This window comes from Bombina bombina, chromosome 5 (genome assembly GCF_027579735.1).
Source record: "Bombina bombina isolate aBomBom1 chromosome 5, aBomBom1.pri, whole genome shotgun sequence".
NCBI lineage: Eukaryota > Metazoa > Chordata > Amphibia > Anura > Bombinatoridae > Bombina > Bombina bombina.
The window spans coordinates 943,414,448-943,430,902 of record NC_069503.1 but is presented as its reverse complement, the minus strand read 5'-3'; positions in this window follow the sequence as shown (position 1 = coordinate 943,430,902).

Below are 16,455 nucleotides of genomic sequence, written 5' to 3'. Positions count from 1 at the left end.
AATAAAGCATGTCCATTCCGAGAACATCGACCCTGAAACCCTCATATGCCAGGTATCACCTTAGTTCAATATGTACCTAGTTTATTCCTATTCTTCCCTCTTATGCTCCTGAGACTGTATATTTGGTTCTTAACATACTCACATTACCACCTCCCCCCCCCCACATAATAAACCTCCAATACCAGGAGGGTTAAATATGCGGTTTATCTAGCCTATACCACACCCTAACTATTCTCCTTATAAATGCAACCTGCAGTACAACATAATATTGTCCTTTTTTTCCCCTCCCTATCTTAGCAGGATTGTCTAGCATTTTTTTTTACAAGTCAAATCTTAGCTTTTATATCTAATGCAACGTACCTATATATTTTATCATATAACTTAAACATAGAAAAGAATGTTAAAATGAAGTTATACCTTTAATATTTACTATATTATGTATGCTGTTCTCAATTTATTATCAAGATATTCTTAAAATGTAACAATCAGCAATATATCATTTTTAATATCTGTTGTATATGATTATATTAATGTACTTGTTGAAAAACCTCAATAAAAAATAAAAATAAAATAAAAATGTATTAATTACAAAAAAAAAATTTAAAAAATTATTTCGGCTTTTGTACTGGTGGGGGGGTCCCTTAATAATGTTTGCGGCTGGTGGTGGTGGATTGTGCGCAGTGTGGGGCCAGATCAAATCAACAATCGTGCAGGGAGACTTGGAGCAGGAACGAGCCAGACGGTGATGTTTATACAAACTGCCCTCCCCTGCCCCTTAGCCAGTAAGCAGCTAGCTGTGTTGTTTTCATGTTGACAGAATTTGGAAGGCGTAGTTTAGAACTAGCAGCGTGGCAAGATTGAAAGTAGGACACAGACAGCAGTGGACAGATTGAGATTGATGTTTGTACTCAGGGGAAATTGGGATGCCTCCAGGTTCCTATTAGAGCAGCCAGTATTTTAATGTGGGGACTGACTTGGCAGGGGCATTATTGTGACAATCGTCACTCCCCCACTGTCAGTGGGGGGATTATTGACAAGAGTTCACCAGGAAGCCTGGCAAACTTTAATGGTGCAATGTAGTTTACTAGCCACGCTGTGTTGGAATGTTCAACATCCCTCTTCTCCCTAGTCCCCATGCTGAAGTCCCTCCCTGCCTGCTGTTCTCTAGGAGTAGAAGTAAAAGTGCAGAGACAGAAGGTAAGGTGATCTTGGGGGCAAGAATCTGTGGTGCTACCATTATTTAAAGGTCAGGCACAGACAGATTGAGGGACAATAGCTGTAATTAATGCTTTAATTTGAATTCTCTCCAGGGAGCAAACTTGTTTATTTTATCTGGTAGCCCTTTATGTTAGTGAGCTGAACTCCCCCTCACTAAATTCCTGCATGAAATAAATCACTAGGCTGACAACTTACTTCTACCTTAACCCTTACACTGCTACATTAACACATACTATACTATCTTGTTTCCCTGAAGAGGCTAGTGTGACTGACATGGAATTCAAAGGGGCTTTAGTTTAGAATTATTTTTTTTAAAGGGGGATGTGCTTAAAGATGCAGGTGCATGAAAACAAATGGTTAAACTAGATGTGTTTTATAATTTAATTTGCATAATTGCATGCATGTGTTAAATGCAACGTGTGTCCCTTGTGTGATTTCTACGTAGTTTTATTTATTTGTGTGTAAGTGCACTATAAAATAATCATTTTTGGTAAATAAAAAAAAAAAAAACATTGATTTGCATGGTTTCTGTAGACCATTTCTATTTTTTTATTAAAGACCGGTTTTAACCCAGTTACTGCTAAAAAGCTGATGAGGATCACCTCCTGATTTTTGTTTTAGGGAGCAGGAACTACTTAGTATGCAAGACAGAGTATATAAAAATGCTAACTACACAGAGGATACATACCTGTCAGTACCTGTGTAAGATGGAGTCAGTGTGTGCATGGATCGCACATTTTTAAAATTAATATATATAAATATGCTGCTTTAGTAGCAACTTCTGCAAGGAAAACACAACCTACAACCTCAGTATACCACTAAGCACTGCATCCCTTTAAGCAAAAGTGACAGGCTATGTCACTTAACCTGTAAAGCTAGAAGGGTTATAGAATTTGAAAGCATTCTTGATATTATCATTGTTTTCATGTGTGTGATCTATGGCAGTCACTGATTGTAAAACAGTTTTCCATTGCCAGCACAAAATGGCTATCTAATTACTATGCCTGTAATTGAGAAAGGCCCAGTTTGGGGCCGAAACGCGTCGATATACATGTTATAAGTAGTCACTGCTCGAGTTTAAATATAGGGTAAGCCTATTTTCGATTTATACTAGCGTTATTGCACTATGTGATTTTTGTTTTCACAGGTATCTATTGGATCCCATTGAATTCCTTATCTACTTTTTTATTTTTTTATTTTCACTTTTTTCACCTTTTTCCAATTCTTATTTTTATTATATTTTTATTATTTTTATTTTTTATTTTTGCTTTCGATTTTTTGGATACTCCATCATACACACAGGATTATAATTGGATTCACAAGGGCTCAGGATAAGGATTTCATAACTTATTAATACTTTTTATATTATTTGGGACTTTTAATATATTTTTTATGTTTATATGTTTTGGTCCTTCCCCTCTCGCCTGAGGGGTACTTACTCTATTGTTTTTAGTTGTTTTTAACTGTTTTGAATTGTTATATGTACATAGGGTACCCTAGTTTATGATAATGTAATAAATGTATTTTTAAATATCATTTTAAATAATTCTGATATTTTGATACTTTAGCCTGCAGCTGGCGCTCCCTCTTTTTATAATTATGTCTGTATATCTGACAGTCAAGACATAGGCTTAAAATTGCATTGCCTCTTTCATTGCGGACTCTCTGTTTCATGTATACACAAATATGCTCAGACACACACACACAAACACACACACACAAATATACTCATGCACTCCCATGTAAACACTCATACATTTGCTAAATATAATTTTTCTTCTGTTTTATGGCTCAGGAATGCCTATATATATATATATATATATATATATATATATATATATACATACACACACACCAACTCTCGAAAAGGTGTCCCTTGTTACTAATTTGGGTTGTGATTTGGGAATATTTTTTATTTTTAAAATATACTGTATATTTGACCTTCCTTAAAATAGTGCTTTCATTTCTGTGTCTGCCCTAATTGATTGCAAAATATATGCAAACTAAACAGATTCACTTTCTTATTACAAATATGCAATGCACAATTTAAATATGTATTTTTAATATAATTTATACTTTGACTTCAAGTATTCATCTAAAGGGGGGAAGTCAAAGTGTAAATGACAATAAAAATAAATATTATAGTTGTTACTTGAATTGGGTTAAATTCTATTTTTCTTTAACCCCTTAAGGACCGGGCATTTCAGACTAAAACGTCCCCAAAAGAGTATTTTTAACATTTTTGCCATCACTACATTTAAACAGAAATGGAGCCTTTTTTATATTTACCTATCAAAACATATATATATATATATATATATGTGTGTGTGTGTAAATGATTGTAAATGCTTCTTAATAAAATATTTAAGGAAACAAAATTGTCTCTCTTTATTTGTGTCAGGGTTTTTTCCCTGTTTTGTTTACAATGTGCTGCTGGCAGCCATTTTACTCACCTCTCTTGCTGACTCTGGTGCATACTGTGTGATGCTGCTCATTTCCTGCACTTCCTTTTATGGCCAGACTGGTATACATCATCCGTGTGAGACAGGATGCAGTTTCAGAATTGTGATGTCATTACTTATTATTTAAGGGCTTCTCTTCAGTATGCTTTGTCCTTGCGTTTTCTCAGACCTGTTTGTGAGAGCTCCTGTGTATTACCTGGCTGTCTGATGTCCCTCCTGGTTCCTGATCCCTGGCTTGTTCCTGACTCTGCTGTTCTCCTTGTTCCTGATTCCAGCTCGTCTGACTACTCGCTTTGGCTCCTGACTCGGCTCGTCTGACTACCAGCTCTGGTTTTGATTCCTGGCTTGTTATTTGACTTGTGGACTTTTTATTATTTTTTTTCTATTAATAAAGGTGTGATTCCTGGCACCCTGACATTACGCAAGGGCCATGAATCCTGATGGTGCTAATAATCCACCTTTACCTGCCATAATTTCCAGGATGGATGAACAGGATCACCGCTTGAATCAATTTGCACTAGCCCTGCTGACTCGCACTGCACATTTGGACCAAAGTGTCCCACAAGTAATGGCTGCTCCTGTTTCCGCTGCTGCACCTAGTCCTACCAGAAGCATGTCCGGTTCTGCACCTCTACCTCAGCGATATGGAGGCGATCCTAATCAGTGCAGAGGGTTTTTGAACCAGGTGGGCATTTACTTTGAGATGTTACCTCAGGCATTTCCCTCTGACAGAGCTAAGGTGGAATTTCTCATCTCGTTGCTCTCTGACACAGCTCTTGCCTGGGCTAATCCCTTGTGGGAGACTAATAAACCTGTGATTTAAAATTACCCAGAATTTGTGGCCTCCTTTTGAAGGATATTTGATGTTACAGTTTGCTCCTCCTCTGCTGCTAAATGACTCATGTCCATTCAGCAAGGTACACGATCTGTTGCTCAGTATGCCATTGAGTTCCGTACGCTTGCTGCAGAGGTAGGTTGGAACAATGAAACCCTTGTTGCAGCCTTCTTTCATGGGCTCTCTTATGCGATTAAAGACGAAGTTACTGCCAGAGATTTACCAGAAGATCTCGAGGCATTGGTGTATTTTTTTATCCTAATTGACATCAGACTAAGTGAGCGGCCCTCTTTCAAGGAGCGCTTGCGGAAGCCTCCTGTTCCGTTGTCTCCTATGTGTTCATTCCCACCCATGCCTCCTGGTCACGAGTCACCAGGTACTGCTGAGCCGATGCAGTTGGGATTCACGTGTCTCTCCACGGTGGAGAGGGCATTTAGGAGGAGGGAGGGGCTCTGTCTCTATTGTGGGTTACAGGGCCACCTTTTAAAGTCTTGTCCTGCACAGCCGGGAAACTCTAACACCTAAGGTCCTGTCGTGGGCAAACCTTGGGTGGTTTATCCTCGTCCCCGGAAACACTTAAGGAGAAACCTTTGGTCACGGTTGTCATTTCCTGGGTTGACTCCTCCATAGTCACCCAGGCTCTTGTTGACTCCAGTGCTGCGGGCTATTTCATTGACAGTGCTTTTGTATCAAAGCACTCCATTCCGGTTTTGCCTCAGTCCGTTCCGCTTGCTATTGAGGCCATTGATGGCAGGCACCTTCAGCCTGCATTCGTTACTCACGAAACTGCTCCGTTTTCCATGGCTGTTGGAGCTCTTCATTTTGAAACCCTCCAGTTCCAGATGATAAACTCTCCACATTTTCCATTTGCTCTGGGTTATCCCTGGCTCCAAAAGCATAATCCCAGTCTCGACTGGCGCAGGTCCAAATGTTGTTGTGGTCTCTGCGATGTATTTCCACTTGTCTTCAGAAACCAGTTAAAGTCTTGTGCACTTCTTCGGTATCTCAATTGCCAGAGGAGTACCGAGAGTTCCTAAACTTTTTTAAAAAGGTGTGTGCCGGGACGTGTCTCCTCACTGGTCTTACGATTGTGCTATAGACCTGCAACCTGGAGCCATTCCTCCTCCGGCCCGGGTTTACCCTCTGTCTGTTGCAGAGAATTGTGCTATGGAGGAGTATGTTGCAGATGTTCTGTCACAGGGATTATTCACAAATCCTGGTCTCCTGCAGGGGCTGGCTTCTTCTTTGTGAAGAAAAAGGGTGGCAAGTTAAGACCATGCATTGATTATAGGGGTCTTAATCGTCTTACCATTAAGAATGCTTACCCTATTTTGCTCATTACGGAACTCTTTGACCGTCTCAAGGGAGCTACGGTCTTTACTAAACTTGATTTGAGAGGAGCGTACAATCTCGTTAGGATCAAGGAGGGCCACGAATGGAAAACAGCATTTAACACCAGGAGGGGGCATTATGAGTATCTTGTAATGCCCTTTGGCCTATGTAATGCTCCTGCTGTTTTGCAGGAATTTATTAATGATGTCCTACGAGATATGTTCCAACAGTGTGTTGTGGTGTACCTAGACGACATCCTCATACACTTACCCACACTTGAGGCTCATCATTCTGATGTTTCACAGGTTCTTCAGAGACTACGTGAGAATGGCCTGTTTTGTAAACTCGAGAAATGTGAGTTCCATCAGGCTCAAGTAACCTTCCTAGGTTATGTTATCTCTGTTGCAGGGTTCTCCATGGATCCTGACAAGTTATCTGCAGTTCTGCTGTGGCCGCGCCCAGTTGGTCTTCGGTCTATTCAACATTTTTTGGGGTTCACCAATTACTATAGTAAGTTTATTAAAAACTTTTCTTCCTTGGTCAAACCGATCACAGACATGACCCGTAAAGAGAATGATTCACTCCATTGGTCACCTACTGCCATTAAGCCTTTGCTGCACCTCCAGTTCTGGCTCATCCTAACCCTGTCCTGCCTTTCGTTCTTGAGGTCGATGCATCTGAGACTGGAGCAGGTGCCCTATTGTCTCAACGTCCTATGCCTGGTGGTTCCTTGCATCCGTGTGGTTTCTTCTCTAAGAAATTGTCTCCAGCGAAGTACAATTATGAAATTGGCAACAGGGAATTACTGGCCATAATTTTGGCACTCAAGGAATGGAGGCATCTTCTCGAGGGTACTAGAATGCCAGTGCTCATTCTTACTGACCACAAGAATTTAACTTATCTATCTGAAGCAAAACGTTTGCCGCTCCGACAGGCCATATGTACTAATTTGACTTCTCCCTTGGGGGAGGAGATCCTGGCTGCACAAACCAATGCACCTCCTGAGAAACCTAATGGTAAGTGTTTTGTTCCTGAGAATCTTCGAACTAAACGTTTGCACACTTACCACTATCCTAAAGCCGCAGGTCACCCAGGCAAGAACCAAATGATTTGGTCTGTCACTCAACAATTCTGGTTGCCAGGTGATCCTTCTGATGTTGCTGTGCATGTTGCCTCCTGCTCAGTTTGTGCACAGAATAAGACTTCTCGATGTCTTCCTGTGGGTCTTCTTCAACCTATTGCTAATGGTGAGCATCCTTGGACACATCTTTCCATGGACTTCACTGTCGAGCTCCCTTTTTCCAGTGGTAATACTGTTATCCTTATGGTGGTTGACCGTTTTTCTAAAATGTCACATTGCATTCCCTTGAAGAAGTTGCCTACTGCTCAGGAGCTTGCTTCAATTTTTGCCCTGGAGGTCTTCCCTCTACATGGGTTACCCTAGGAGATAGTGTTGGAGTCAGTTTTACTCCAGATTTTGGCGTTCCTTTTGTGCTCAAATGTGGATCCAGCTTTCCTTCTCTTCGGCATATCACCCTCAATCCAATGGGGCTGCGGAACAATCTAATCAAGCTCTGGAACAGTTCCTTCATTGCTATGTCTCAGATCACCACAATAATTCGTCTGAACTGCTACCTTGGGCAGAGTTTGCTCGTAATAGTACTATTAATGCTACCTCCCAGATATCCCTGTTCATGGCGAATTATGGGTTTTATCCATCCTTGTTGCCCGATTCATTCATGTCTCAGGGTATTCTGGCTTTGGAGTAGCATCTCCAGCAACTCAGTTCCATGTGGGTGCAGATTCAGGATTGCCTTCATGTTCTATGCAGCGCCAAAAGTTCCAGACTGATCGTAGGCGTCTGCCTGCGCCTTCCTACCAGGTTGGTGAGAGAGTTTGGCTGTCCTCCCGCAACTTGAACCATTGTGTGCCTTCCAATAAACTTGCTCTCCGTAACGTTGGTCCTTTCCGAATACTCCAACGGCCTACGCTCTTGACCTTCCTCCTGCAATGTGCATCTCCAATGTTTTTCATGTCTCCCTCTTGAAACCATTGGTTTGTAATCGGTTTACCACTGTGTTGCCTCGTCCCCGTTCTATCTTTGTTGACAACCATGAGGAGTATGAGGTCAGCAGCATTATTGACTCTTGTATGTCCAGGGGCTGTGTACAGTATTTGGTTCACTGGAGGGGCTACAGTCCGGAGGAGCGTTCATGGGTACCCTCCTCTGATGTTCATGCTCCTGCCCTCCTCCCTGTCTTCCATGCCCGTTTCCCCAATAAGCCTTTTGTCCTCCCACGGGGGAGGGGTCATTAAGGGAAAGGTACTGTCAGGGTTTTTTCCCTGTTTTGTTTGCCATGTGCTGCTGGCAGCCATTTTACTCACCTCTCTTGCTGACTATGGTGCATACTGTGTGATGCTGCTCATATCCTGCACTTCCTTTTATGGCCAGACTGGTATAAATCATTCATGTGAGACAGGATGCAGTCTCAGAATTGTGATGTCATCACTTATTATTTAAAGGGCCTCTGTTCAGTATGCTTTGCCCTTGCGTTGTCTCAGACCTGTTTGTGAGAGCTCCTGTGTATTACCTGGCTGTCTGACGTCCCTCCTGGTTCCTGATCCCTGGCTTGTTCCTGACTCTGCTGTTCTCCTTGTTCCTGATTCCGGCTTGTCTGACTACTCGTTTTGTCTCCTAACTTGGCTCGTCTGACTACCAGCTCTGGTTTTGATTCCTGGTTTGTTATTTGACTTGTGGACTTTTTTTTTTTTTTTTGCTATTAATAAAGGTGTCATTATTTTTGCACTTCTTATTCCTGGCACCCTGACAATTTTGCAATTAAAAACATGGCAGTGGAGGGTCATATGAGGTGGGAGGGGCAATATGGTGAAGGAGGGGCAGAGGAAGTAGGTAGGTGGAGTAAAAAGGGGGTGGGGGCCCTGCCACACTTTTGCCCGGAGGTCCTGGTTGGTCTCAGTCCCCCCCTACTAATGCCTGCCACTTCCACCTTAAAAAAATCGCTAAAATTAGACATTTCCTTACACAAGACATAACTAAGATTTTAATCCACTCTCTCATCCATTCCCGCCTCGACTACTGCAACTACATCCTCTCTGGTCTCCCTAGCCGCCGCATAGCTCCTTTACAATCCATAATGAATGCCTCTGCCAGACTCATCTTCCTTACACGTTGCTCTTCATCTGTTGCACCTCTCTGCCAATCCCTTCACTGGCTTCCTATTGCCTCCAGGATTAAACACAAAATTCTCACTCTGACACACAAAGCCATCAATTGTATTGCTCCCCCCTAAATCTCAGACCTTGTCTCCAGATACTCTCCCTCCTGTCCCCTTCGCTCTGCTCATGATCTCCTACTCTCCTCATCTCTTGTTACTTCCTCACATTCCCGTTTACAAGATTTCTCCAGACTGGCTCCCATCTTATGGAACTATCTGCCTCACTCCACAAGACTCTCCCCTAGTTTTAAAAGCTTCAAGTGCTCCCTGAAGACTCTACTATTCAGGGACGCATACAACCTACACTAACCTTCCTATCTCCACTGCTATCCCCTTAAACCACATAGCATGTAAGCCTATGAGCCCAGCTGTTTGTAGTCCCCCTCCATAAGAGCTGACTACAACAGTGCAACTCTTAGCAGGACCCTCTACCCATTTGATCTCTGTAATTGTTTTTATATAGCACCTATGTTCATAGCACTGCAGAACCTGTTTGAGCTCTACAAATACCTGATAATAATAATAATGTGAAGATACATATGGCCTTCATATGTTTGCTGAGTGTTGAGGATGTATTATGATGACAATAGGTTAAAGGTGACCCAATACTTATTCTTTTTTACTTATTGTTACATGCCAGACAATCATCTTGGAATGGGTTCCACATCTATAAGCTTATAAGAAGTACTTATAAGAAACTTTTAAATAATAATTTATAAGCAGCTGAATATGGCCGCCATGATTCACCCACATCTTTATTCTTGTCCAGTTAGCTTTTTCTTGTATAACAGTTTAGCAGTGCATGTTTATTATTTTTCAGTTAGCTATTTGCACATGCACAACCTAACCAATATATACATCCAATAGGTGGGCTAAGCTTGGGTAGCCATTTTTGGCTCCTAACAAACTATGAATATTTAAATGTTTCCTGTACTTCTAACAAGCTTATAGATGTGGGACCAGTTGCATGATGCTTCTCTGGTATGTAATAATAAGTAATCAAAATTATGTATTGGGTCTATACTATCTCTTTAATGTCCCACGTGCAAATGAGTTTTGTGCTTGCAGAGGGAACAAAGGGGTTACATGAATAGAACATTAATGTAACCTTAAGAGGTGTGAATGGACTATTGTATGTTTCAATTTCATAAGGTCTCCTAGTTTCTGTATCAGAACAGGTACTTTAAAGGAACGTCATCCAAGATGGCGTCCCTCGAATTCCGATTGGCTGATAGGATTCTATCAGCCAATCGGAATTAAGGTAGGAAAATTCTGATTGGCTGATGGAATCAGCCAATCAGAATCAAGTTCAATTCGATTGGCCGATCCGATCAGCCAATCAGATTGAGCTCACATTCTATTGGCTGATCGGCCAATCAGAATTTTCCTACCTTAATTCCGATTGGCTGATAGAATCCTATCAGCCAATCGGAATTTGAGGGACGCCTTCTTGGATGACGTCCCTTAAAGGAGCCTTCATTCGTCGGTAGTCCGTCAGGCCAGCAGGATGTTCCGCTTCGGAGGTCTGCAAGATGGATCCTGAAGAAAGAAGATTGAAGATGCCGTTGATAGAAGACTTCAGCCGGATCATGGACCTCTTCAGCTCCCGCTTGGATGATGACTTCAGCCGGATCATGGACCTCTTCAGCTCCCGCTTGGATGATGACTTCAGCCGGATCATGGACATCTTCAGCCCCCCGCTTGGGCTTGGATCAGGACATCGGAGGAGCTCTTCTGGATCGATCGGTGAACCTGGTATGGTGAAGATAAGGTAGGAAGATCTTCAGGGGCTTAGTGTTAGGTTTATTTAAGGGGGGTTTGGGTTAGATTAGGGGTATGTGGGTGGTGGGTTGTAGTGTTGGGGGGGTATTGTATGTGTTTTTTTTACAGGCAAAAGAGCTGAATTCTATGGGGCATGCCCCGCAAAGGGCCCTGTTCAGGGCTGGTAAGGTAAAAGAGCTTTGAACTTTAGTAATTTAGAATAGGGTAGGGCATTTTTTTATTTTGGGGGTCTTTGTTATTTTATTAGGGGGCTTAGAGTAGGTGTAATTAGTTTAAAATTGTTGTAATATTTTTCTGATGTTTGTAAATATTTTTTTATTTTTTGTAACAGTTCTTTTTTATTTTTTGTACTTTAGTTAGTTTATTTCATTGCATTTATTTGTAGATATTGTATTTAATTAATTTATTGATAGTGTAGTGTTAGGTTTAATTGTAGGTAATTGTAGGTATTTTATTTAATTAATTTATTGATAGTGTAGTGTTAGGTTTAATTGTAACTTAGGTTAGGATTTATTTTACAGGTAATTTTGTAATTATTTTAACTATTTTAGCTATTGTACCTGGTTAAAATAAATACAAAGTTACCTGTAAAATAAATATAAATCCTAAAATAGCTATAATATAAATATAATTTATATTGTAGCTATATTAGGATTTATTTTACAGGTAAGTATTTAGCTTTAAATAGGAATAATTTATTTAATAAGAGTTAATTAATTTTGTTAGATTTAAATTATATTTAATTTAGGGGGGTGTTAGTGTTAGGATTAGACTTAGCTTTAGGGGTTAATACATTTATTAGAATAGCGGTGAGCTCCAGTTGGCAGATTAGGGGTTAATGTTTGAAGTTAGGTGTCGGCGATGTTAGGGAGGGCAGATTAGGGGTTAATACTATTTATTATAGGGTTAGTGAGGCGGATTAGGGGTTAATAACTTTATTATAATAGCGGTGCGGTCCGCTCGGCAGATTAGGGGTTAATAAGTCTAGGCAGAGGGAGGCAACATTGTGGGGGGGCAGATTAGGGGTTAATAAATATAATATAGGGGTCAGCGGTGTTAGGGGCAGCAGATTAGGGGTACATAGGGATAATGTAGGTAGCGGCGGTTTATGGAGCGGCAGATTAGGGGTTAAAAATAATATGCAGGGGTCAGCGATAGCGGGGGTGGCAGAATAGGGGTTAATAAGTGTAAGGTTAGGGGTGTTCAGACTCGGGGTACATGTTAGGGTGTTAGGTGCAGACGTAGGAAGTGTTTCCCCATAGCAAACAATGGGGCTGCGTTAGGAGCTGAACGCGGCTTTTTTGCAGGTGTTAGGGTTTTTTTCAGCTCAAACAGCCCCATTGTTTTCTATGGGGGAATCGTGCACAAGCACGTTTTTGAGGCTGGCCGCGTCCGTAAGCAACTCTGGTTGCAGTGGCGTTAAATATGCCTGTACGCTCCCTTTTTGGAGCCTAACGCAGCCATTCTGTGAACTCTCAATACCAGAGTTATTTAAAAGGTGCGGCCAGAAAAAAACCAGCGTTAGCTACGCGGGTCGTTACCGACAAAACTCTAAATCTAGCCGTTAGTTTTTAACATATTGATAAAGTATATGCCATGAAGTCTCTGAATTTCAATAAATGAAAATGTCTGCATAATATGCCTATTTGTTAGTATTATTGATTTTTTTTTATTTTTTTGACTACTAAGCACTTTCCTGTATTTTCGCCATTGGTGCAGTTAGTGCTAGCTATTGGTTGTCCAAATCCTACCTCCCCTTTTACTCAGTAATATGTTGGAAGGACACAGGTACCAACATTTTCACTGTAAGCTACTGTGATTACTGTTAGATTATTAAATGTTGCTAACTATTGGCTTTTTTCTTTATTTCCCAATCCAGGTTGTTGGTGTCTCTTTGAGTGAAGCTATCAATAGGAGAAGCTCAAGCTCACATATGATTGACCCAGATTCTCCAACTTTCTTTTCTCATTTTTAATTAGTGCTTATCTCTTTTTGGAAAATCAGGATGCTCTTTTGGCCCCCCATTTCAAGATCATTGTTTACCCTTGTTCTTACCACATACACATACATATGCTGAATGAGGTGAATGAGTCCTGATCTTTTCCACTCTTTATTACCTTGTGTTAGATTTATTTCCCTTCGCTCTTAGGGGCCTATCTATCACGCTCCATATGGAGCTTGAAGCCTTCAGGCTTGCCAGAAACACAAATTATGAAGCAGCGGTCTAAAGACCTGTCCGCCTGCTCTAAGGAATACGATCGGGTTGATTGAATCTGCAGGGGGCGGCGTTGCACCAGCAGTTCACAAGAGCTGCTGGTGCAATGCTGAATTACGCTCTCCGCATTCAGCAAGGTCTGTCGGACATGATCCGCAATGTCGGATCATGTCCGACAAGCCTTTCATAATTAGGCCCCTTACTCTATTTATGTTTTCTATGCTCCTGTTTTATATCTCCCATTAATTTTTCTCTCCGTGGTCTGGTTCTTTATTGTTTCTGTCTTGTTTTTTTTCACTCTGGTAATTTTTCTCCATCATTGCTCTTTCTCATCAACTGCTTATATTTGGCATAGTGTTTTTGTACTTATTACTCTGTACTTAGTGTTTTTGTACTTAGTACTCTCTACTTAGTGTTTTTGTACTTAGTACTCTGTACTTAGTGTTTTTGTACTTAGTACTCTCTACTTAGTGTTTTTGTACTTAGTACTCTCTACTTACCAAGTGACTTTTCCATCACTTGGTAATACTAGTTTACATTGTGCTAACCTGACCGCGTTAAGATCTAAATGGAGAAACATGAAACACATATTTTACATTCCTAAGCTCTTTACATAGGAAATAATATACATTTTATCATGAAATTTAAATTTATTTATGTCTGATATTGTTCATGTAAAATAATATCCATGCCTATATTTAGATAGATGATAGATAGGTAGATAGATAGATAGATAGATAGATAGATGATAGTTAGATAGATATTCAGGTATAGGTATATACACACACACACACACATATATATACATACAGTATATATATATATATATATATATATATATATATATATATATATATATATATAGAGAGAGAGAGAGAGAGAGAGAGAGAGAGAGATTCAGGAATAGGCATATACACACATATATAGTGCCAGCAGCACCAAGCTTCACAACCCAGTAAACTTTATTTCAGTTATCTGATCCCAGGTGGCCATTGAGTCCCCCACTCAACTCAACTGAGGAGACCATACCTATTATTTGTGTGATAGCACAATTTACTGTAGGCCATATTTAGGAATACAATAGCTATCACCTTGATATAGAATCAGCACTTAACAGAGTGTGAATTTTAACATTTATATGTGTGTTTGTGTGTGTTTTTATCATTTACCAATAAAAGCTATGTTTTAATTACATCCGGTCTGCACGCCTTCAAGTCCAGGCATAGAGTGCTGCTTGCATTCTTTCAGTGGATTTCTTTCTATCCGCTATCCCTTTGCTAAAGTTCAATTCAATGCATAGCACCAACCCACATTCTCTAATCAAGTATAGTCTACTTATGGCATAATTGAGAGGCTATAAATAGGACTGAGTTAATTAGATATTCACTTGTGGGAATTGCCACAGTAGTGCCATTGTAAACCCTTGTTGTACAGAAACAAGCGCTATAAACCTGACATCTGGGTTTAGCGCGCCACTTGTAATCTAGCCCTATGTCAGTTTTGGAGTGATAAATAATAGGGGCTAAGGTTGAGCCTGGTTTAAAGATGTGGCCTAAATTGTTAGCAAAGGGCTCCATTTACTAAAAGGACCACAACTACTTAAAGGGGCAGTCCAGTCAAAATTAAACTTTCATAATTAAGATAGGGCATTAAATTTTTTGAATTTTTATTATTAGTTTTCAACACATTACATTTGTACATAGAGTACTTGGTATAAACATAAACATTATTAAATCCAAAAAATCCTTAGTGTTATTAATTCCAAATAAGATTATAATCTCTAACGGCTAGATTTAGAGTTTTGTCGGTAACGACCCGCGTAGCTAACGCTGGCTTTTTCCCCCCGCACCTTTTAAATACAGCTGGTATTTAGAGTTCACAGAAGGGCTGCGTTAGGCTCCAAAAAGGGAGTGTATAGGCATATTTACCGCCACTGCAACTCTCAATACCAGCGGTGCTTACGATCGCGGCCAGCTTAAAAAACGTGCTCGTGCACGATTCCCCCATAGGAAACAATGGGGCAGTTTGAGCTGAAAAAAAACCTAATACCTGCAAAAAAGCAGCGTTCAGCTCCTTACGCAGCCCTATTGTTTCCTATGGGGAAACAGTTTCTAAGTCTGCACCTAACACCCTAACATGAACCCCGAGTCTAAACACCCCTAACCTTACACTTATTAACCTCTAATCTGCCGCCCCGCTATCGCTGACACCTGCAAATTTTTTTAACCCCTAATCTGCCGCTCCATACACCGCCGCAACCTACATTATCCCTATGTACCCCTAATCTGCTGCCCCTAACACCGCCGACCCCTATATTATATTTATTAACCCCTAATCTGCCGCCCCCAACGTCGCCTCCGCCTACCTACAATTATTAACCCCTAATCTGCCGACCGGACCTCACCGCTACTCTAATAAATGTATTAACCCCTAAAGCTAAGTCTAACCCTAACACTAACACCCCCTAAGTTAAATATAATTTAAATCTAACTAAATAAATTAACTCTTATTAAATAAATTATTCCTATTTAAAGCTAAATACTTACCTGTAAAATAAATCCTAATATAGCTACAATATAAATTATAATTATATTGTAGCTATTTTAGGATTAATATTTATTTTACAGGCAACTTTGTATTTATTTTAACCAGGTACAATAGCTATTAAATATTTAATAACTATTTAATAGTTACCTAGTTAAAATAATTACAAAATTACCTGTAAAATAAATCCTAACCTAAGTTACAATTAAACCTAACACTAGACTATCAATAAATTAATTAAATAAAATACCTACAGTTATCTACAATTAAACCTAACACTACACTATCAATAAATTAATTAAATATAATACCTACAAATAAATACAATTAAATAAACTAACTAAAGTACAAAAAAAAAAAGAACTAAGTTACAAATAAATTTTTTTTACAAACATTATAAAAATATTACAACAATTTTAAGCTAATTACACCTACTCTAAGCCCCCTAATAAAATAACAAAGCCCCCCAAAATAAAAAAAAATGCCCTACCATATTCTAAAATGCAAATAGAAAAGCTCTTTTACCTTACCAGCCCTTAAAAGGGCCTTTTGCGGGGCATGCCCCAAAGAATTCAGCTCTTTTGCCTATAAAAAAAACCATACAATACCCCCCCCAACATTACAACCCACCACCCACATACCCCTAATCTAACCCAAACCCCCCTTAAATAAACCTAACACTAAGCCCCTGAAGATCTTCCTACCTTATCTTCACCACGCCGGGTATCACCGATCGGTCCAGGCTCCGAAGTCTTCATCCAAGCCCAAGCGGGGGCTGAAGACATCCATCCTCCGGCTGAAGTCTTGATCCAAGCGGCGGCTGAAGAGGTC